The sequence below is a fragment of the Sus scrofa genome, chromosome 7 (genome assembly GCF_000003025.6).
Source record: "Sus scrofa isolate TJ Tabasco breed Duroc chromosome 7, Sscrofa11.1, whole genome shotgun sequence".
Classification (NCBI taxonomy): Eukaryota; Metazoa; Chordata; class Mammalia; order Artiodactyla; family Suidae; genus Sus; species Sus scrofa.
The window spans coordinates 71,212,837-71,237,801 of record NC_010449.5 but is presented as its reverse complement, the minus strand read 5'-3'; the positions used below and the strand labels follow the sequence as shown (position 1 = coordinate 71,237,801).

General features: G+C 33.9%; 1 long non-coding RNA gene across 1 annotated transcript in view; it reads right to left on the bottom strand.

Moving 5' to 3' along the window:
• Positions 224-24,965, bottom strand: part of LOC102165728 — a 169,239-nt gene continuing 144,497 nt past the window's right edge. The window contains exon 4 of the long non-coding RNA XR_002345876.1: positions 224-6,226. This is a non-coding gene — a long non-coding RNA (uncharacterized LOC102165728). The remainder of the gene's footprint in view (positions 6,227-24,965) is intronic.

The window sequence follows — 24,965 nt, the reverse complement described above, 5'->3', positions numbered from 1 at the left end:
TGTGGACTTATTAATGATGGCCATTCTGAATAGTGTGAGGTGGTATCTCGTGGTAGTTTTGATTTGCATTTCGCTAATAATCAGTGATGTTGAACATTGTTTCATGTGCTTATTGGCCATCCGTATATCTTCCTTGGAGAAATGTCTCTTAAGGTCCTTTGCCCATTTTCAATTGGGTTGTTGGCGTTTTTTGGTATATTTTAGAGATTAGTCCCTTGTCAGGTGCATCATTTGAAACTATTTTCTCCCATTCTGTAAGTTGTCTTTTTGGTTTCTTTTTGGTTTCCATCGCTATGCAAAAGCTTGTCAGTTTGATTGGGTCCCAAAGAGTCATAACCTTCATTCTAACATCAGTAGCTGTTGACTACCATCTCATGGCTCTAGGTCCTGGCATTCATGTCAAAGTATGGATAAAATACAAGCAAGTTGGTTTTTGTTTATTGTTCTTAACACTATCATTTCTCCCTCTTTGCTCATTCATCATTCCTCTCCTTCCTCTGAAACTCATTTGAACTACAAGTTTTTCAGAAGAACCTCTTGACCATATCTTCCTTTTGCTCCATCCATCCATCTCCCTTCTGTCATTTCTGATATCTTTTCATTCTCTGCTGATGTCACAGAGCGGTCTACCATAATTGAGGATGTGGGATCAATGTACAATATTTGTGTTTATCAGTGGTGTTTAGATATATAATGCATTACTTTAAAAATAGGTAGTAGAATATATTTTGAAGCAAGATGACCTTTTGGCAATTTGGACAGTAGATAGATAGATAGATAGCTGCTTCTTGCACTGTACAGACTATTAGCTCTTTTGTTAACACAAATTTCTGAAGAGGAGTGAGAATTAAAATAAGACATGTAAACAGTGACAATAAACTTAGGCTATCCAGTAAGAGGATTGAGGTACTCTCTCCTTTTTTCTAAAATGGCATGAAATTTAAAGAGACTAGTATTAATTGAACTGTTGATAACAAACCTATTTTCTTTACAACTGTTTTGTACAAAATAATCCCATAGAATATGCATAGAGAAAATGATGACAGCAGCACAAATGTTGAACTGAAAGAAGGACCCGGTACATTTCTTACCTTTTAAGTATATCATTCTAAGGAATAAGACATTGGTTAAAATATACACTTTTGACAATGAGATTTCATTATTTTGAATACATTTAAGGATCACACATTTTTCCCATATTTTCTGTTAGCTCATTGCACATACTTTCTTATTCATTAAACAGAATGTTAAACAATTTATAAAATAAAATTTGATATTGTAGAATTCCATTGTCATTATCTCTTACATGAACATGCACACATGTGCATGCATATGCAGCCTAAATATGAAGGAAGAACAGTGATACAAGCCTAAACTATCAAAATTCTATTAGCTATATGTCTAATCTACTGCAGTTTAGAAACATTTTCAAGAATCCTGTCCTTTCCTCATCCAGCAGAGAAGATTGAATGGGTCTCCTAACTATACTGATGATAAGAAGGCAAAGATAAACCAGAGAAGTCATTCTTGCCTTTAGGGATTCACCTGGTAAATTGCTGCTTAAAGAGTGCTGTCAATAAGTTAACTTCTTTACTGTCGGGAACAATTCTCTACTGGCGGTGAGATGGACAAGATGACCTAATAGATTTTTTTCATCTCAAGATCCAAAGTTTCTTTTCAAGAATTTCTGACTAGAGAAGAGAAACAGTGTTTAGGGCCTGTACACAAATTTTAACTTTGAAAGGACGTGTATTTTATTATGTTCTTTCTTTAGTGAACTGATGTAAAATTTCTAAGAACGGCCTTCCTTTATTGACATATTGCATTACTGTATTTATATTTTAAATAATTATGATGGTTAAGAGAGATTGTGGGACTTAATATTATAGGCTGAAGATTTCCTCTTGCCCCTGCCTTTTTCTCCTGCATTACCTGAAAAGAAATATTTTTCCACTTGCATTCCTATATCTTTTAGTGAGCAGAGAAATGTAGTGGAATGGTTAAAACCACAGACTTTAGAACCAGGTTGAGTTTTTCAAATATAACCCTACCATCTATTAGCTAGGTGACCTAGAACAAGTAAGACCAACTTCTCTTTGCTTCAGTTTACTTATCTATAAAATGGAGATAATAGTAGCCACCTATATTATGGGACTGTCATGAAGGTAAAATGCGTTATTATCTATAAAGAAAGATACATGGCATATGCCAAATATTATATCTGTGTTTGCTTCTGTTGTTATTATTACAATGGTTTTTATTAAATGCACTATTCTTAAGAATGTTAAATTATTCTCCAATTATGTATAGTAATATATCAGTTTCAGAAATCATGTCACATTAAGATTCCACATTAGATGAGTAACTGACTGGTTCTGCATTATCCTTTCTAAGTTATGGATAGTAATACTGCAGATATAGCAAAGTTGCAAATCTTAGAGGATTTGGTAATTCAAACAATGAAGTTATCTCACCTGTATGTCACCAATGCTTCCTTGTATCATGGCAGTTTGCAAAACTGTGCTAGTGTTACTGGAGACTTCAATGTTGAGAAGAAACAAGCTCCACTTGGCTTTGGAAAGATTATATTTTGATGAGTTTTGTTGATGCATTTTAATTTAATGTTATTTATGATGATTTCTAAGAACTTTCCACAATTCAGCTAACTTTTAATGCAGCTGACTACCAGAAATGAAACTTCATTTGCTCTCTCAGTCCTTCCTCGCTGGCTCTAGTAGGAACAAACCTTCTGTTGCATTGTCAGAGCTCACTAAATCCCTAGGTGCATAACTTATATATAGTATTATCTTGCTTAGGGACTAAGCTTCTCATTTGTTAGACTATAAACTAATTTTCAGTAGTAACATTTCCTTAATCTTTCTAATTTCTAGCATCTAACACACTGTTGGGTTTAAAATAGGTTTCCAATGAGCATTTGTTGAGTAAATGTCATCTGCCACTCAAAACTGATGTTTAAAATTAGTTGTTCCCCCAATACAATGTTAGCATGGCTCTGTGGCCTGGCACCTTTTATTATTGAGACAAAAAAGTGAAATGGTAGCATCTGACTTATGTTACAGAACTGGGATTTGCCTTTGGGTTTTTCAGCTTTCACAAATGCAAACTAAATTCATATTTTCAGTGTATTAAAATGTCTTTTTAATCGTGGAAGTAATTTATATTGCTGTCACATAATTTTGTGTTGTAAAATATTTTGTTAAAATGACTGAATCAGAAATCTGAGTATATATGGACAACATCAAACTGTTAACCAGTACATTTCATGGTGCATAAAATATATCAAATGCATAATTTATACTTTCACTGAGTTTCCTATATTATTAATGACCATGAGTTTACAATAGCCTATAATTATTTTGCTTACTCATTTGAAAGATAAAATTATAAGATTATATTCCTCTAATACTTCTTTCCCTTTACTCTCAAACATTAAAGGGATGGTGTTTTGAAGGTGCAAATAATTAATTAACATGTATATTTATTTTCTGTCTTTGTAGAGAAGAAAGGAAATTTCAAAATACAGAAAGACTTGGTTGAGGATAAATTTCTCTACATAGAGAATTCTTTCCAGTTGAGGTATTTCAGAGGAAAAGAAAAATGCCTGAGAAAAATCTTCCTTACTTTGCCCCTAAGGAAATAAAGTTACCACCACAGTCACCTCATCTAATAACTTCTCTTATCCCATTTATAGGTTCATCTTGTAGGTGGACTGATTTTTCCTTATTTTCATTCTTTTCACTCATTCTTTTTTCCTTCTTATTCCCTATTGATATGTATTGAAAAGTGCACAATTGCAATTTTACAATTAAATCTCTTTATAATACTGCTTGTCTCTCTGTTATACATTGATCCAAAGCTATGCACCAAGTCAATGGAGCAAAGTGAGTTTAATTCTTCCCTTGGCTTGTTTACCTTCTTTCTTCATCAAGCAGCAGCAATTAAAAAACACAGCACCTCAATCCTCCTTTTGATATAATTAGATAAGTAATTCTTATGAAGATCTGCTTATTATTGATTCCTTTCAACTCTTCTTCCTTCCCCCCCTCCTCACTGCATCCCACTTCACTCCCCGCAAAGTTAGCAACAGCAGAAGTGGGACATCTGCTCAGAAAAACATTTAGATTGCTAATGATTCTTTTTAACATCTGTTACACTGCTACTGAACAGTTGTTGTTTCTTTAAGGAGGCTCAAGGGACAAGACCTATGTCACCTTAATAGTGGGTACTTTTTGGAAGTAGTAAGCCCTGTGCCTTTGGGAACTATCCAAAAGTGCTATTGTGTACATACATAAAGTTAACGCTTCCGGTCTTAGATTTCTTTTTTGTCCACAGCAGTATTTCTGATTAAAGTAATTTGTGTCTAGGTGTTGTATTACTTGATAGTTTTTTGTCTTCTCATTCCATTGCTCATTACAGAGGCACTTTTAAAGAGAAACACTATTAAGCACAAAATGTATCTTATATCTCCTGTTGAATTGGATGTGAGTTTTTTACCAAAAAAAAATTCAAATAGGCTTTGATACCAACAACTCAATCTGTATGATAATTTACAGTAAGGAAATGACTTGAGAATATGGGCTGGGACCAAATTTTTTATTTTCTTTTTAACAAATACATGTTTATTTATTCACAAATACTTTGCATGAGAAGAAATAAAAAAGGATTTCTTTAAATATCTTCCCAAGGTACCCTGGAAATACTCTCTGGTCCTCATGCTTCAAAAAATAATGTGTCTCACACATTCAGACCACAGGAGCTAGAAATTGCTAGTGAGACAAAATGTGGTTCATGTAAAAATTACATCTCTGGTAATTCAAATGAGTGAAAAATATAAAGGGAATTTTAGTAAGTCAAGCTTGGCCATAAAAGAAACTGATATCTGAAATGGAACTTAAAATAATTATGTGATGATTGTTTTGCTAATTCATTTTCCATGCAATTTTAGATTAAGCAAAATCTAATATCTGAGGGAGTTGTCACTTGGCTTTTATTTATTAGTTGATCTGTTCTACATACGAATCTGTATAGATAGATATATAACATAATAGACAGACAGCTAACTTTCTCATTTTCTGCAGACTTGCTCTTTTCCATTGTCTTTCATCTGCAAAAAGCTCTATTGCATCCTCTGGTGGATGAATCAATTATAATGCTAGGGAAAATAACCTAATGTCTTAAGAGATATTTTAATAACTATAAAGAATATTTTTTACTTCACATAAAAAGTCAAAACACTAATATCAGTGATATAAAATGTGAGTTATTTTTTCTCTAACATCTTGAGACAAATATTGGGTTCTTTTTTAGCCACCTTAGCAAAATCCAAGCCAAAAATAGCAGTAACAATCAAATTAACTCAGCTGCCTAGTTCTCCCACTTTTGACTTTTCACTTAGCTATGACAAGGTAGATACAAGGGCTCTAGTAGTTTGTTATGGAGTTTATTAATAAAAGTAAATCATTTGTAGCTTGGTAAACCAATTAAATGACAGCTAATCTAGTACAAGTTTTCTTTGGTATGTATAATGCAATTTATATCAAGGCATGTAATTTAAAAACTCAATATTTTTGTTCCTTCTTAAATGTATCACTTTCATTAGGTGATACATTACTTGATTAATAAGTAATTGGAATTTTAAAATGTAGATAACAGGTTAATTGACATAAGAGAAATAATGATACAGCTTAAACAGATCACGCATTCATGTAAAGTAGCACTGGAAAAGCCTTTACTACAAAGCGTAAGTATGACAGGTACTATCCCTTTGTGGCTTCTTCTAGATCTGAGATCCCCTGACTCCAAGACCATCATGTTTTTAAAGTACATTAAAATTGTGTCTTACAATCGAGTTTTTTACTTAGTTACATAAACTTAGATTCTTGTATGGAAATTTTTAACACATGGACATTTCATTATATTATTTTCTTAAATTTTAATTTTGAAGATATAAAGGTAAAATTTTAAATGAAAATGAATATAAATCTCACTGAACAATCTATGCTCCATTACTTCACACAAACTTCAGCCCAAATCCATTTTAGTTCTTATCCAATGAAGTGCTCCATATAAAATATGGGAGATTTTGGAACAATCCAACAAAGTCTGATTGTACTTCAGGCTGTATCAGTGATGTGACTTCTTGGTTTCCAAGGCATTTCTTTCTTTCCTTCTTTCATTTCTTTCTTCTTTTTACATGTTCACATATCTGAAATTAAGATTCACCTTACAATTAATGATGGAGCATTTTAATATTTTTTCTTAGTTGACACAAAATAATGGTACACCTTATTATTAATGACATTTTAGGGTCAGTAAATATGGTAAGTGGGTACCAGAGAATGGGTTGAATTTAGGAAGCACTCATAAGTCAGTATAATATTCCTTTGTAAATAACTGCTAACACTTGATGCTCTTTATCCTTCCTGAGTGACTTAGAATCAAACCTAGCCACTCACTAAAATTTTAAAGTTAATCGTTTTTTTCTTGATTTTTTTTTTTTTTTTTTAATGACCACACCTATGGCATATGGAAGTTCCCAGGCTAGGGGTCAAATTAGAGCGGTAGCCATATGCCTCCATCACAGCCACAGCAACATGAGATCCAACCACGTCTATGACCTACGCCATAGCTCACAGCAACACTGGATCCTTAACTCACCGAGCGGGCCAGGGATTGAACCTGCATCCTTATGGATACTAGTCAGGTTTGTAACCCGCTGAGACACAATGGGAATTCCTTCCTTGATTTTCTATCAGCCGATTCTCTAAGAAAACATATTTAAGGGGGAAAACAGTGGTCTTGGAATAGATCACATCTACTAGATTGTGAGACCATGGTACTCAGTAATTTTGTGGAGTATTAACCGTGAGATACTCAAATAGATTTTTATAGTACATCTGAAATCACCTAGTATATACTTAAGTGGTTTTTCATTATGTAAATAGATTTTATCTGTATATCTCATACTTTTAAAATATTCAATCAGTCAAAAAAACTTTTTTAATATATAACTGTAACATTCTTTCAGACTTCAGACAGCAAAATTTATGCTTGAGACCTGTGCATTTTTTTATTTGAGTTTCTACACATCCATTTGGCAAACATCAATTTCATGGCCTTAGGCACTGCTTTGTGTTCCTTGCCATTGTTATCATTGGTACTGGAAATTGAAAAATTATGTAAGTGATGTGGTTCTGGATTTGTTGTATATTCACAATTCTGTAGTATATAAAGACCTGTTAGGGTAAATCTTTCCAGAAAATCTAACATCAGTAGCAATGAAAGAGTTCCATCCACTAGCCCATTCTTTATTCATATGCAGAAGGAGGCAAGAAATTGAAATTGGCAAGGCAATTTATGCCTTTTCTCAATCTTTGTGTCTTTTTATTTAAGGAGTATGGCAGCCCTTTCCATTCAGCACCAGTAAGGATCCCATGGGGGTGTCACTGTCACCTTGGTGAGTCTCAGCTGCTTTGAGATGTCTCATCTTGCTAGCCTAAGTGTCAGGTACTCTAGCTCAAAGGGCATGTGTGTGTTTATATTTACATCCTCAACATAAGCAAATGATATTGCCAAGTTTGAATCCAGTATTTCAAAGTGAATTTAATAATCGCATATCACACAAAGCAAAACTAGTGCAATCTATTCAAACACAAAGCAAGCAAAAGCAATAGAATTGTATGCAGTGGCCCTGCATTGTATTTATTCTAGAATAAGCAATATTTAAAAACTCATTTAAATCATTCAACTCCTTAGAAAGGTCAAGATCATTATATGTTTTTCTAGGATTGTTTAGTTTATTGTTCCCATTTACACAGCTGCCTTCATTACTATGCAGATATAAAATGATAGGAAAAATTTATGGAGGAGGCTATCTTCAAAATATTCATTAGTATAGTAATTAGTATTATTCATTATCATGTATAAAAAATGAGGAATGTTTTAGTAGAACTTATGTTCAAATGGTTTACTTATAGTTCTGAAAATACAGTTTGGAAAAGGCATTAAGATTGGTAAGGAATAGAGGAGATGAAGAAATTGGAATTAAACCACTTCCTTCATCGATATTTATTATATTTGATCTTCAAATTTTTGTGAAAAAGACATTCCAGTTCTCAAGGTATGCATATTAGTGGCAAGGAATAAATAACCAGTGTTATTTCATTCAAGTTTAAAGCAAGCCGATTTTATGTCTTTGTTCACACTGTGCTGGTGTGAGGTGGGGGGGAAGCAAAGGCCAGTTCTTGAGCCAATCAAACGTTTTACTCCCACCTTGTGGCAGTATGCTGCATGGCTACTCTTCCAAGTTGGACGCCTCAGACTTTTGGTTAAAAATGACTTATTTTCATATTATCCTGACCATTGATGAAAATAAGATCAATTAGGTAAAGGGCTTTGTTATTCACCAAATACAGAGGTCTGTGATGCAGGGCTCCTGCAGCATGCAAATCAGCAAACAGTGACATGAACAGTGCTACAGAATAAATAGGCTTGCTTTCTCTACTTTGATAGAATTCGAAGAAATTTTGCAGGTTCCTCTTTTTGACCAACTACACTAATATACTTTGTACATCAACATTTCAAAATGTTTTTAAATATCAAAATTATTTCACAAGCCAGATTTAGAGGGTTAGTAAAAGCACAACTTCTTGTTCCTTTTAGCCTTAAAAATATACAATGGAATATGTAAGATGCCTACAAAAATATACTGCATAAAAAATTGTCTGACGAAGTACCAAAAAACCCTGAACTCAAATGCTTATTTGTGCAATTTTCTTTCCCTCTTTACTTTTTATTTCTGTGGATTGAGAAATATATGGAAGGGATACATTTAGCTGGTAGGTTAGAGAAAAAGATCTGAGACTGTTTGTTTCCTTAGACTCCTGCTTATTCCACAGTTTACTACCTCAAACTCTCAGTGAAAACTAACCTGTCAAATTCTTCTCCCCAGATTGATTTTACTATCTTCCTAATTGAGATTAACATCCATCTTTGTTAGAAGGGACACTAAGCTTCTCTCAGCTATAATAAAATAAAAGCATCTTAGTTTCTGGATGAGACAACCTTGGAATCAAGTCTTTCCATTACAGCCAGGGGCTTCTTAAAAAGCACCTGTGAGACCAGCCCTGTTGTTGTGTGTCAAGATGGGCTGGCAATTTCTGTAGATGACCAGTATTATATTTTTCAAAGGCTCTTCCCACCAAAAGCTGTGCTGGTCTCAGCACAATTTAATTTAGGACTAACAGCCTCTATCTGAGAGTTGACTTTCCCTTCAGACTTATCAGATTTGAATTCAGGAAGATATAGTTAAATTGGTTTTACTGTTTTAGAAACATAGGAAACTATGAGTAGGGAATTAATTTATGAAACAGTATTCCTAATTAATTTCAAATTGGATATTCCCTTTTAAAAGCATGCTAACAAATCTATTAAAACTATCTTTATTATTTGGTATGATAGGATTCACATATATGTATACATAATGAATATATATATAAATGTATATACATACATATATATTTTTTTACTTTTTCCAATTTTTGAGGATCATAAGTAATTAAAGTACTGTGATTTTGGTATACGTTTAGTCATCAATGTCTAGATCATATAACAAATAATTAAACTTTGTTCTTCATTTCAAGTTCCTGAACTTTTTTCATCCTTTAGAAATAAACAATAGAAAGAGATGAGTTTTTACTAATTGTTATTCACTATCAATTAATGTATATTAAATAAAAAATTAAGTCATTCTCATCATCATGATTATCTTAATAATCTTTAAAAATAATTCTACGCATTTTAAAATTCTTGACTAGCAACTCCTTTCAATTTTATAATTGATGACATTAGTTTCAAAATGGCAGCCACATAGCTGTTCAAGTTGAAGATGTATAAGGATTAAATAAGATACAAATGTTTCCAAGATCCTCTTTATTTTACATATAACATTAACTTCCACATAACTTGTTTTTTCCTAACCCCTAAAAAAATATAGAAGTACTTTTCTATTAAACATCTTTAGATACAGAAAAATAGATACATACCTCCTATTTTCTCTTTTAACACTTGTTTCTTTTGTATGTGAAAGGGATTTTGTCTCTGTCAAACTATTACTTTGAATTAGGAACGAGGTGCTGTGTACATCTCCTCACACTCTCTACCTGAATCCTTATCTGAATGTCTCATCTGGGAGAATTTGAGTTTTGTTTATAGATGTTGCATTTGTAACTGACTGCATGTTAAACCAGCCTGTGGTCCCTTTAGGAGGTAAACTGCAGTAATAAATGAAGTTGAAATTCTTTATTCCTCATCTGGCACAAGTCATTAGTTTTCCCAGATAAGGAGGTATTTGCAAAGTTGCATTCAGATCTTGATTTTTTTTTTTTTCTTTCTCAAGTTCAATTTTTTCTTTCATTGTGAAATTTTATTTCGCTTATTATATTGCTTTATCCATTTAAAATTCAATCTTAGAGGAATACTCACAAAAGACTTAGGAAATTTTTTTTTTTTTTTTACTTTGGGTCAAAATGTCTCAATAAGATTGACAACTGCTGAAACTTCTAGTAAATCAAAAGTATCTTTTATCTCCTAAATATTTAAATAGTAAAATATCTCTGGATCAGATTGGGCATGCTCCAAAATGGCAAGAATATGTCCCTTACTTCTGATCAGAAACAAAGTTCAGACTCAAAAAGTCATGGACAGTTAAAAATTAAATTTTTTTTTGCATTTTTATTTTGTATAGACAATAGTAACTGTATAGCTCAAGACAATGACTGATATTTTTGTATGCCTAAATTTATTACCTTCAATTTTTCATGATTATACATGTAGAATATGTCATTTTATAAGAATTGGAGAATAAGCACAAGAAAGTGAACAGCAGCAGCAATGAAACTATAGCCTGGAGAGAAACACTGTTCTCTGAGGTTAAACAACTGTGGATAAAACTTTGTCAGGCTTAGTTAGTGCCTTATGGAATCCATTGTCATTTGGATTTAATAAGAGAGAGAGAATAAAGTCCCATTATCCGATGAGTTCAAACCGGCTACATCTTTACAGTCTACTGAGGAGTCTACTTCATGCTTTGTACTTTTCTGAGAAAAAAGAATAGCACAGAAACACGTTCACAAATCTAGATGTATCCAACATCCCACTCTAACTAATCTACTGGTGTTATGGACTGCATGACTATGTTCTTCCCCAAAATTTATATGATGAAACCCTAATCCCAGTGATGGTATTTGGAGGTGGAACCACTGGGAAATAATTAGGTCTAGATGAGGTCACAGAGGTAGAGCTCTCATGGTGAGATTAGTGTACTTATAAGAAGAAAAAGACAAGAGCTCACTCTCTCCACTCCACTTCCCACCATGTGAGATACAAACAAGAAATGGTCTATAAACTAGGAAGAGAGCTCTCAGAAGACACCTAATCTGTAGCACCCTGATCTTGGACTTTCCAGCCATCAGAACTGTGAGAAATAAATATCTATTTTTTAAGCCACCCAATGTATGGTATCTTTTTATAGCACAGCCCAAACCCACCAAGACAAATAGTATTCTAAATTTTAAGAGCTAAGATAATATGTTAAAAATTGAAGTAACTGTTGTGGGCTAGGCATGATATTTTGAAAAATGTAAGAAAATAAAATATTTTCCCTCTTCCAAATGATTAGAGTATGGTTGGGATCTAAGAGTAAATTGAAAGCTATTATAAATACATACACTGGTTTGTTAAGGTGGTACTGAAAAGGAGCATGTAAATACTATTGATGAGTAAAAGTCAAGGTGTTCCAAGCAACACCTGACAACTTTCTGATTTCAAAAATACCCTATCACATTTTTTTGTTTAACACAGCTTTTGAAAGAAAGCTCTTTTCAAACAGGAGAAACAAAAGACATGTCCATTTTGCTGTGTATATATGTCTGGTTTTTTTTCTCTCTTATTTATTTATTTTTAATTGTTATTTCCCCAATACAGTTTTTCTTATACTATACAGAATGGTGATCTAGTTACACATACATGTACACATTCTATCTTCTCACATTATCATGCTCCATCATTCCCGTTTTAATGCAGTACCATGACATGTCAAATGGCTAAGTCTTCTTGTGAACTTCCTCAACGGAATGGCACAAATATTTTTTGATCCCCTGGCATACATGAGGAATGTTAGTAGGATAAATACAGAAATGAAAAGTTTATCAATTTGTTCAGTTTAAACCTTTGTCTATGCAAACCAAGTGGACTATTTCAGTAAAAATATATCTAGATAACTTGATCAAGGTAGAAATTCTTTCCATGATTATTCTAGTGTAAATATAAGCCACTTTGACCCTCTGAGAACCAGAACTGTCTGCATTATCTCAGACTGAAACAGAACACTGTGGGAGATCTGAAAAGGCAATTGAAACCACAGTGGGGAAACTTGTTATTGGATTTTTTTTTTTTTTAAATCTCATGCCTTGTGACATACTAGCATTTGAGAAGGTCAGCCTTGTTGAGGCGTGGATACTTTAATAACAAGTATCTCTTCATAACAAACTTCACTTGATAGTGTAATTGACTTCACATCTGTGAGATTTTTATTACCGTGGATTTTCATCAACACTTCACCCAACATTCTAACTTGCCAATGAATAATGCCTGGTGAGTATCACAGACCTGAGATTACAAAGAGGGCTATGAGGTTGATAGCCTCTGTTATAGGACCATTGCCAATATATAAATACAATGAAAAAATTTGTAAAACTCTCATATTTGACCCTTGGAACAGCTATCTGTTAATATCACTGTACTACTGGCAAAGAATTATTTTCCCTCCCTGGCATCTTCATGAGTGTTTTTGAATTCCCACAGAAATGAACTAAGACTTCAACTTTCTGGAAAACTTCTTATAAGAAACTGGCTCACTCTTGTAATTTAACCAGTTTTGTTCATTTCTCTTTACAATACTGTTTAAAAAGTTCATGTGAATTAGAAAGTAAACCATCCTTTTAAGATTGGATTAGGAAGACTAACAGAAGTTGTGCAGTTGAGTTAAAAATGTCAATTTTCTTTTATATACACTGTCTCTTATGCAGAGTCTCCACAAAACTCTTGAAAGATAAAGGATGAATGATTGCTTAAAGGAAGGCATCAGAGAAACTCAACCAAGACAGAGAACAAAATGTCAGGCAGGATTCTTTCTCATAGATTACTTAATTACCCAATGTCTAATAAATGCATTTAAAGGATTTTTGTCTGGTAAGTCTAGGAAGAGGAATGACAGCACAGTTGATGCTAAGATAACCTTGACACCAAACCAAATTAGGGCAGGCAGGGTTTTGGTGCAGTCTCATGCAGTGCAGTGCTTTCAAAAACAAGAAGGCTGAAAGTTGGTTTTAACTGACAATACAGTATTAAAAGAAGCAAAGAGAGGAATTCAGAACACTTAGAACTGAGGAGGGCAATTGAGAAACAAATCAGTTTTTCCCTGAATGATCCCACAAAAATGCAGACACTGTGTTTCATTATCTATATTATTAACTTATAGAAATTTATATAGATAGAGGGACATATTGTCATTCCTCTTTATTATAAAATTCCTTCTTTGTGAAAACCCAAATCTTTACCAATGACATATTCTTAATTTAACTGATATACCAGCAGGGGAAAAAGGCCCATTACCCTCTATTAGGCACCTACTATGTGCTAAAGAAAACAGATCAAGCACTTGAATCTTCACAGTTGCTCTCTGATGTGGTCATTATCTTTCAAGATAAAGAAAATATGACTCATAAATTATACTTCATATTTTTCAAGTTCAATTTCTCAGAGGCTAAGCCAGCATTTTCCAAGGAGTTTAGCTGGACAACCAAGTCCATATTTTTTCCTTATATCCCACTCTCTGACACTGTAGGTACCAAGAGGTGCTGACTGCACAAGGCCAGCCATCTAATTAATATGGTAGGTAGACTAATTGATTTTGGTCAGTGAATGTTTAATGATCATTTCACTTCCTCCCTTGACTACTCTAGTTGTAGTTAACATGTCAGGAATGTGTTGATTATTCTGAAACATTAAAAAAATATTCATAAAAAATGAATTGATAAAGCTATTCTTATGAAATATACATATATTAGGTAAAAGTGTTATCATTCTGTTCATTATCTTTCTTCAGCAAATCTTATTATCTTTTCCAAAATAAAGGCACGATAACTATCACCCTAATTCTTGCCAATACATGAAACAAAATATATCTTGGGGAGGAAGGAGGCGCTAAGGTTCCCTACTAACTTTTAAGTATAAAAATTGTGAAAATGGTGTTCTTTCATTAAAAATGTATTTTTAATCCATCATAAAATAACTACTAGTATAAATATATTTCATAAATTACTATGAGTTTTTTGTTACAGAGTCTTTCCCATAGGCTTTAATTTCCTCTAATAATATCCCTAAACTCTCTTGTCCACACCACACCACCCCCAAGAAACTATGAAACTATTCTCTTATGACTGCCTTTCTTTTGTCCTCTCCTTCTCCCCTTTCTTTCTTTGGCTTTGTGATTTTTGCTCGTTTTCTATGATACTTCTCAGACTTTTCCTTTCCTTTGATTTCCAAAATACTTGCAGTCCCATTTTTCTTCATTAGCTAATCTCTCATACATAATATTTTTGTCTGCCTGTTTTACTGTTTCTAGTGTATTTTTTCAAAAGTTAATAGATCATCTTTCTTAGTTAAATTTTGCTTATTTGTTGTAATTTAAATTTAAGACAAATACCAGCTTCCTTTACACTAAGACTTCCTCATTTTTAATAACGAAGGCACTTATTTAAATTAAACATCAGTTGAGTATAGGCTGATCTTTATTTTATAAACTTTGGCATGTAATTTTGTTTCACTGCTTTCAGAGATATGCTATTTTCTTATTTGATTTTTGCTTTGAACCAAGTGTTACGTAGGGGGTTACTTTTAATTTTCAATTAGTAAAGTTTTCTGTGTCTGCCTTTTTTATGCACTTCTGATTATATCTGGTTGTGTTCAGAGAATAGGGCTATAAAATCTTTGCTTAAAAAAAAATGAGTGTATCTGCTAATTCCATACTCCTAATTTATCCCTCCCCCCCACTTTCCCTTTGGTAACCATAAATTTGTTTTCTGTGGGATTAGCAATTACATACTACTCTATATATAAAATAAACAACAAGGATTTACTATAGAGCACAGAGAAGTATATTCAGTATCTTGTAATAACACACAATAGAAAAGATTCTGAAAAAAGAATGAATATGTAACTGTTGTACACCTGAAACTAACACAATATTGTAAATCAATTATACTTTAATAAAAAAATGAGTTTTTTGATAGTTTTATAGATTTTTATAAGCACCTATGAAGAAAATACTGTATTTTATAGCTTTATTGTGGTATGATTGACAAAAATTGTATATATTTAGGCTATTCAATGTAATTTTTTAAAGTATACAATGTGATGATTTAATATCAATATATACATTGTGAAATTTTTACCACAATCAATATTAGACATCAATCATATCACATAGTTACCTCATTTTGTGTGTGTGAGGAAGACTTAAAATTTACTTTCTTAGCAACTCTCAAGTATAGAATAAAAGATTATTAAGTATAACCACCATGCTATGTATTAAATCCCCAGAACATATTCATCTTATAACTGAAAGTTTGTATTCAGTAAACAGCATTTCCCCATTCTTTCTTCCTCTCCTCCGTGGCAACTACAGTTCTACTCTGGTTCCATAAGTTCAACTTTTTTAGATTCCACATCTAAGTGAAATTATACAGTATTTGTATTTCTGTATCTGGCCTATTTCATTTAGCGTAATGATTTCCAGCTACATCCGTGTTGTTGAAATGACCAGATTTCCTTCCTTCTATGACAGGATAATATTTATTCCATATGGCTGGCTATCTATCTATCTATCTATCATTCTATTGTTCTATCATTCTATCATTTTACCTATTCACTCATCCATTCATAAATAGACAAGAGATTTTATTTCCATATAAATTGTTAATGATTCCATAGTAACATAGGAATGCAGATATCTCTTAAGGATATTGACTTTTATTTCCTTTGGATATGTGCTCAGAAGTGGGATTTCTGAATCATATGATAGTTCTATTTTTAATTTTTTGAGGAAACTATATACTGTTTTCTATAATGGCTCTACCAATTTACACTCCGACCAGCAGTGTTGAAGAAGGGTACCCTTTTCACCACAGCCTTAGCAATATTTGTAACCTCTTTTTTTAAATTATTATGATGTCCATTCTATAAGTTATGAGTGATATCTCATTATGGTTTTGATTTTCATTTCTCTGATGATTAGTGATGCTAAACACCTTTTCAAATACCTATTGGCCATTTGTATGTCTTCTTTGGAAAAAATGTCCATTCAAGTCTTCTGTCAAATTTTAAACCAGGTTGTTTCTTTGTGACTGAGCTGTATGTGTTCCTTATATATTTTGGATGTTAATCCCTTATCATAAATATGGTTTTCAGATTTTCTTTCCTGTTTTATAGGAATATTTTCATTTAGCTGTTTCCATTACTATACAAACATTTTTTTTAGTTTGGTGTAGTGCCATTTATGTATTTTTTTGCTTTGTTGGTCTGTGCTTTTGGTGTACACAAATAAATCCAAAAAATCATCACCAAGACCAATGTCAAAGGAATTTTTCTTCTAGAAATCTTATGTTTTAAACCTGATATTAATACCTTTAGTCCATTTCAAGTTAATATTCATGAATGGTATGAGATAGAGGTGTAGTTTCATTCTTTTACATATGATTATCCATTTTTTTTCCCAACACCATTTATCAGAAACTATCTTTTTTCCCTTGAGTATTCTTGGCTGCCTTGGTCAAAAGTTAGCTAACTGTAAAAGTATGGGTTTATTTCTGGGCTATTGATTCTATTTTATTGGTCTATGTATCTGTTTTTAATGTCAGTACTGTAATTTTTTTTTATTACTATAGCTTTGAACTTAGTCTCATACCAAGAAATGTGATACCTCTAGCTTTATTCTTTTTCAAGATTGCTTTAACTATTAGGGATCTTCAATGCTCCATACAAATTTTAAGATTTTTTTTTTATGTGAAAAATGTCATTGGAATTTTGGTAGGGATTACATTGAATCTATAGATGGCTTCGGGTAGTATGGGCATTTTAATAATGTTATTTCTTCTAAAATGAACATGAGACATCCTTCCATTTACTTGTGTCTTCAATTTCTTTCATCAATGTAATGTTTTTCAGAGAACAGTATTTTAACCTAGTTGCTTAAATTTATTCCTAGGTATTTTATTTTTATTTTCGATGCAATTGGGATTGTTTTCTTTATTCATTTTCAAGATAATTATTTGTTAATGTGTCAAAACTCAGCTGACTTTTGTATGTTTACATCATATCCTGCAACTCTACTTAGTTCATATATTAGTTTTCAGGAAATTTTGGTGGAGTCTTTAGGGGTTTCTCTAGATAAGGTCATCATCTGCAATGACAGTTTTAGTTCTTCCTTTCCAAATGGGATGCCTTTTAGTTTATTTCTGCCTAATTACTCTGTGTAGGATTTCTAGTATTATGCATAATAGGTGTGGTGGGAGTGGGCACTCTTATTTTGTTCCTCATCTTAGAGGAAAATTTTCAGCCTTTCATCTTTAAGTATAATGTTCATGATGGGTTTGTCACTTATGGTCTTTATGATGTTGGGGTAATTTTTACTGTTTGTTGAAAGTTTTTATTATGAAAAGATTTTTAATTTTGTCAAATGTTTGTCTGCATCTATTGAGATAATACTTTATTTTTTTCATGAATCCATGAAACTATGTCAGCTCTACCTTCCCTCCACGTTTTTTGTTGTAAAAACAAGCAAATTCCTTTTTGATCTTTAATCCACTTTATGATGATATTATTATGTAAACTCTAAGAGGATATAGATTTTGTTTCTTTGATATGTTTCACAGATGTAACTCCAGTGCCAAGAACATGACCTAGCACTATAATACGTGCTCAGTAAATATTTGTTGAATTAACAAATATAATGTTTATTACTAATGAAAAAGACTTATATATATATATATATATATTTTTTTTTTGTCTTTTTGCTATTTCTTTGGGCCGCTTCTGCGGCATATGGAGGTTCCCAGGCTAGGGGACGAATTGGAGCTGTAGCCACAGGCCTACGCCAGAGCCACAGCAACACAGAATCCGAGCCGCGTCTGCAACCTACACCACAGCTCAGGGCAACGCCGGATCCTTAACCCACTGAGCAAGGGCAGGGACCGAACCCGCAACCTCATGGTTCCTAGTCGGATTTGTTAACCACTGCGCCATGACGGGAACTCCCATATTTATATTTTGATTTGATCTCATCTAATATCAATATCACTGCTTCTGGGTTTTTTTTTTTTTTTTTTTTTTTTTTTTGCATTTAACTGGTACCTCTTTGTCCACATCTTCATTTTCATCTTTTCTGTATCTCTTTAAGTCTGTTACTTAGAGCTGGGTTGTCTTTAAATTTAACTCAAAGTTCCAATATTTCAATTGGAAATTTCAGCCAACTTTTATTTACCTTAAGGGAATTCATTTCCTCTTACTGTATATTTCTTAGTATTTTTTTAGGATTTTTTCCTTTACTCTCTTAATTTTTTTCTTTACTGAGTTGATCAAGTTGTTCCCTTGAATTACCCCGTGTTAATTAAGAGAAGTATATGAGGTTATAAAATATATATTTCTCTACCATTACATAGTAAGAAGATACTGATTATTTCCCCCCTTGTGAGTGTTCTACTCTATTTGCTCTTTTTGCTTCCTCCCCAAATAAAATAATCCTTTCAGAATATGTTCTCCTACTTTTCTCTAACACTTTACAAATGAGACATTTGAAGTATGTTATTTTTCCTATGATCCTGAGATAGTTTAATGTACTTATTATTATTAGAATTTTTCTTAAAATGTTTCTTTCCTTTCAAGAATCCTGACTTAATTCAATATACTCTGACAGATTTAGATAAAACTATATAATTCACCAGTGTCTTATCGCCGTCTCTACCTCAAAGTATCTGGTCCAACTCATGTGTAGTTAGGTAAGAATTGTGTATCAAGAATTTTCCCACATGAAATAAATGAGGTATTCTCTGGGCCCTTGCATGTCTATTTATATCTTTTATTTCAACAAGGAATGATTTATGGACTGTATATGGAGTTCTCTCAATAGTTAGTAATTGTTATAAATAGTTTTTTAGATTTGCAGAGAAGTTTGATACTGTCTATTTTCTATTTGTAGGAAATCTGTACTGGCTATATATTAACATACATATGCATATAATGGATATACACACACACAGACAGGCATATACCAGAATTATAAAAAAAAATTCCTGAAGTATATATTTATCAATCAATACTTCGGATCTCAGTAAGCCATTTTGATCTACAAAATCAGTTTCTAAGAGAGTTCTTCACAGAGAAATTACATTTTATGTATGGTTTCCCCTTTTATTTTTGTTCTTTCTTTTTATATGGTCTCTTGAATCTGTATCTAAATTTTGTCTTTTCCATTGTGATTTCAATATAATTTTATTTTTGTTTTGTGTTTTGAATTACTTATTGGTCTCTCAAACATAAATTTTCTTCTAGTTTTATTGAGATATAATTGACATGCATCACTGCATAAGTTTAAGGTGTATCATTTAATGATTTGAGGTACATACATAATGAAATGATTATTCCAATAATTTAATAAACATCCATCATCTCATTTAGATACATAATTAAATTAGATACAGAAAAATTTTTCCTTGTGGTGAGACTGCTTAGAATTTACTATCTTCATACCTCTCATACATAACATATAGAACTGTTAGTTATATTTATTATGCACATTAACTCTCTGGTACTTATATTACAATTGGAAATTTGTACTTTTTGACTGTCTCCATCCAGTTCCCACTGCCCAGACTGACTACCGCTGGTTACCGCAAATCTATTTTTCTGTAAGTTTGTATGTATATTTGCTTGTTTTTAAGTATAATTGCCTTACAACAGAATTGTAGTTCCTGTTACACAACATAATGGTTCTTTTCATTTCAAAATGATCACCATGGTAAGTCTAGTTATGTCATCACAAAGATACTACTTAGCCACTGACTATACTCCCCACACTGTACATTTTCTACTGGCAATTGATTTATTTTGTACCTGGAAGTTTGTACCTCCTAATTTTTTTCACTTATTTCTTTCTTTCTTTTTTTTTTTTTTTTTTTTGTCTTTTGTTGTTGTTGTTGTTATTGTTGTTGTTGTTGCTATTTCTTGGGCCGCTCCCTCAGCATTATTGTTGTTGTTGTTGTTGTTGCTATTTCTTGGGCGGCTCCCGCCGCACATGGAGGTTCCCAGGCTAGGGGTCGAATCGGAGCTGTAGCCACCGGCCTACGCCAGAACCACAGCAACGCGGGATCCGAGCCGCGTCTGCAACCTACACCACAGCTCAGGGCAACGCCGGATCCTTAACCCACTGAGCAAGGGCAGGGACCGAACCCGCAACCTCATGGTTCCTAGTCGGATTCGTTAACCACTGCGCCACGACGGGAACTCCCACTTATTTCTTTCTATACCTACCTCCATCTCCACAGATAACCACTATTCTACACTCTGTATAGCACTCTGCTTCCATTGTGTTTTATATGTCCCTATATTTTTAGATTCTACATATAACTGAAATCATACATTAGCTGTCTTTCTGATTTTTTTCACTTAGCATTTATGCCCACTAGGTCCACCCATGTTGTCTCAAATGACAAGATGATTTTTTTGATGGCTGAGTAATATTTCACTCTGTGTGTGTGTGTGTGTGTGTGTGTGTGTGTGTGTGTGCATATACCATATCTTCTAAATTCATTCACATATTGATAGGTATTTAGGCTGCTGCCATATCTTAGCAGCTTTTAGTCTTATAGAATATCCTTTGTATGTAACATCTTACTTTACTTTTTCTATTTTTACTATTCTCTTTAAGTTTTGCTGTTTTAATTACATTGTGTCTTTATGTGGTCCCCTTTGGGTTAATCTTGTTTAAGGCTCTGAATCCCGGCTCTGGATATATTTCTTCTCCCAAGTTAGGGAAATTTTCAACTATTATGTATTTAAATATGTTCTCTGCCCTTTCTCTATATGTTCTCCTTGTGAGACTCCTATAATGTGAATATTAGCATACTTGGTATTGTTCAGAGTCTCTTAAACTTTCATTTCTTTCCCTTCTTTTCATCTTCTGTTTCAGGGATTTCTACTACTCATCCAGCTTACTGATCATATAATCTACTATGTATTATCTCATCTACTCTTGATTCCTTCTAGTGTACTTTTCATTTCATTTGTGGCATTCTTCATTTCTGATGGTTCTTCTGAATATTTTTTAACTCTTTGTTTAAATATTCTAACTTTCCACTGTTCATCAAGTCTTCACCAGAATTCTTTGAACATCTTCAGGATGTTCAACGGTTTTTTGGGTAGATTGTTTACCTCCACTTCACTTAATTCTTCTTCTATAATTTTATCTTTTTTCCTTCATTTGGAACATATTTCTCTGTCACCTTATTTTAATTTTCTATATTATTTCTATGTATTTGTTAAACTGGTTATATTTACCCAACTTGGAGAAGTGGCCTTTTGTAGGAGATGTCCTATGCATCCTGACAATGCACTCCTCTCTGGCTACCAGACCTAAATGCTCTAGAGATGTCTCCTATGCAGGTGAGTGGGTCCTTCTGCTATGGCAAGCTGATTACTGTGGGTGGTCTAGTAGGCATAGCTGGACTCCACTCCTGTTAGTTGCCAGGTAAGGTCAGCTCATTTTGTAGTTGGCTCCAGCGCTCAGAAGTGACTTAGGGCTAGTGCTGGCCTACTGGAGGGTAGATCCATGTTTTAGAGTATGTCTTTATGTACCAGGGTTCCTGGATATAGTGTTAGCCTGCTGGTGGGTGGTGGGTGAAGCAGGTCCCTGATATGCTACATGGTCTGGGGCATCCTAAAGGTGGTGTTGTCCCATTTGTGGGTAGGTTATATCCCAGGCAGCTGGATGAGAGGTCCAAAGTGTTTCAGACCTTGTGTCTGCCTGCAGGTGGATGAGGCCTGGGCACCAGCATTCCTAAGGCTAGTACTGCTACGCTGGCAGGCAAAGTCAGGCCCACCCTCTCTGGCTACAGGTTCCTGAGGGTCCCAGGACTACTACCCACACCTGGGTGGTTGAAGCTGGATTCCGGGGTCAGTGCCAGCCCCCTGATGGTCAGAACTGGGTCTTGAGGTCTCTGGCTGCCAGGACCAGGGGTCAAGAAGCTGGTGTCAGCCTACTGGTGGGCAGCATTGGTTTCTAATACAGATGGCCGCAGGGTCTATGGTGTCATAAAACTTGTCTTGGCCCACTATAGGGTGGGCAGAGTCAAGGCCTAAGGTGTCCTGGTCTCACTGTAGTTCATTAGTGGGCAGAACTGAATTCTATGGTTTCTGGCTACGTGATCCTAGAGTTCTCAGAGTTGTGTAGGCCAATGGTGGACAAGCTGGGGCTGAGAATGTCCTGGGGCTGCTGCTTGACCACTGGTTGGTGAGCTGATTCCAGGGCTAGTACCATCCACGGCCCTCTGGTTGGTAGATCTGCCTTTAGGTCCCTGGGGCTGAGAGCTAGTGCGGTTACACTGCAGTTCTTGGATGGGACCTGGGCCCTCTGGTAGACAGAGATGTATCCTAGAGAAGCTGTGGCCCTAGGGGATGTGGTGAGCAGGGTCAGGTCCAGCCTGGCACTAACTAATAAGCTAGAGGGAGGGTTCCAAAATGGTGCTTGCCAGTAACACTTTTCTTCCTGTGTGTTTAATTGAAATCTACTTAGGTATTCTTCTTAGTAAGAGGTAATTGGAATATATAATGTAATAAATTGCAAAGTGTTCAACCTGGAAATTGTTTTTATTCCTATCTTAAAATAGGACATTTTAATTGTCCAGGTTAAAACATTTTTGAAACTTTAGAGTAACCTAAAACAAAAAGTAAATGATAAAATCCATCTACTAAAGCAGAGTGGAGAGTGTAAATTTAGAGGAAATTTAGAGAGAATGTGACTGTCACTCTGACAACAATGAGAGAAAAATAAATGTGGGTTGAAATTATTTATGATAATCAAAAGATATTGTTTCCAGAGGTGTCAGGGGAATTCTTTGGAGTATATTTTCTGTAACTTATTTTGAATAATTCTAAAATAGGATATTAGCATCGTTCTTATGTTGGTAATCAGAGGTGACAATAAAATAAGGAAAATAAATGAAACAAAGTCAAAATTGGCTCTATTCCTAAAGGTATGTTAAACATAGGGTGGACACAGTATTCAAAACTTGAACTTGTTATATTAGAGTGGGGGGAATATGTCAGGGTTAGTCTTTTTGACATCAGTGAATTGCAGGGAATTACGTACATCACCAAGACCATGTATAGAAATAGAAAAATAAGGAGAATGTGTGTATTTTTTCATGCTTCAATTGGATAAACCAAAAACATAGTTGGACTTTTGCACAATGAAGCTGAATTTATCCAAGACTAGACTAAACAGGCAGAACTCTATTATTATTTTCCTTATACCTCTTACATAATTATAACAAAAATAATGTGTGGAATATTAAAATCAGGCTATATTTGTCAAGATTTCCCCAGAAGGGAACCTGGGGGGAAGATCTGAGAGGAGTTGGCAGGTGCATTATGTCACATAGACAAGATGAGGCCATGATTTGAATTATTTATAAAACGTTTAAATCTAGTCTGCACCACAAGGAATCTGTAGCACCTCAGGATAACAATCTCTTTTGTTCCTCACATGTATAAGATGAGACCATGATTTGAATTATTTATAAAATGTTTAAATCTAGTCTGCAACAAAAGTAATCTGTAGTATCTCAGGATAACAATCTCTTTTGTTTCTCTAGTGCATTTGAATCTGAGTCTTATAGTTAGTTGCATGTCAGTACTGTTCCTCCAGGTCTACATTCACCAGTGCTTAGAAGGAACTTGAAAGATTTGATGGAATCTTTTTCCTCCTGGTAGCCAGGGAGAAAGGGCTGAGAATGGACCAGTGGTTAGAGAGTGTCACTTACTCTTAGGAGATATAGGCACATAAATCATTATTCTAGATGCCAATACTTTATAAGAGAACAAATGGTTTATATAGCTGCAAAAACCAGCTGTATTGTTTTTCAAAGATATAAAAATGTGAATCCATGAAACATGGAATTTCCATCACCCAAGTTTAAACCTTGTTTTTGTCAAAACAAGGAAATAATTACTTTCCTATGTTTCTTACCTCTAATTTCTGCCCTTTTCAGTTTCATCCAACACACTGCTACAAGATTAATCTTTCTAAAGCATAAGTTAATATGGTCTACAAAAGCCTTTTGTGTCTCATTGTAAGTATACAAAATACAGAATTCTTACAGTTTTTAGTATTTTTTGTGATACTTCAGGATGATAGTGAAGCTTGAATAAAATCCTTTTTTTTTTTTTTTTTTTTTGTCTTTTTGTCTTTAGGGCCACACCCATGGCATATGGAGGTTCCCAGACTAGAGGTTGAATAGGAGCTGTAGCCGCCAGCCTACACCACAGCACAGCAAAGTGGTATCTGAGCTGCATCTGCGACCTATACCACAGCTCATGGCAATGCCAGATCCCTAACCCATTGAGCGAGGCCAGGGATCCAACCTGCATCCTCATGGATGATAATTGGGTTTGTTAACCTCTGAGCCACGACCGGAACTTCTGAATAAAATCCTTAATGATCAATCATAGTGTCATGCATTTTGTATTTCAATCAAATGATATATCCAGTAGACATATATGCATTAATATCCACACTGTCAATATTTCACAATCTAGATTATCCTTTCATATCT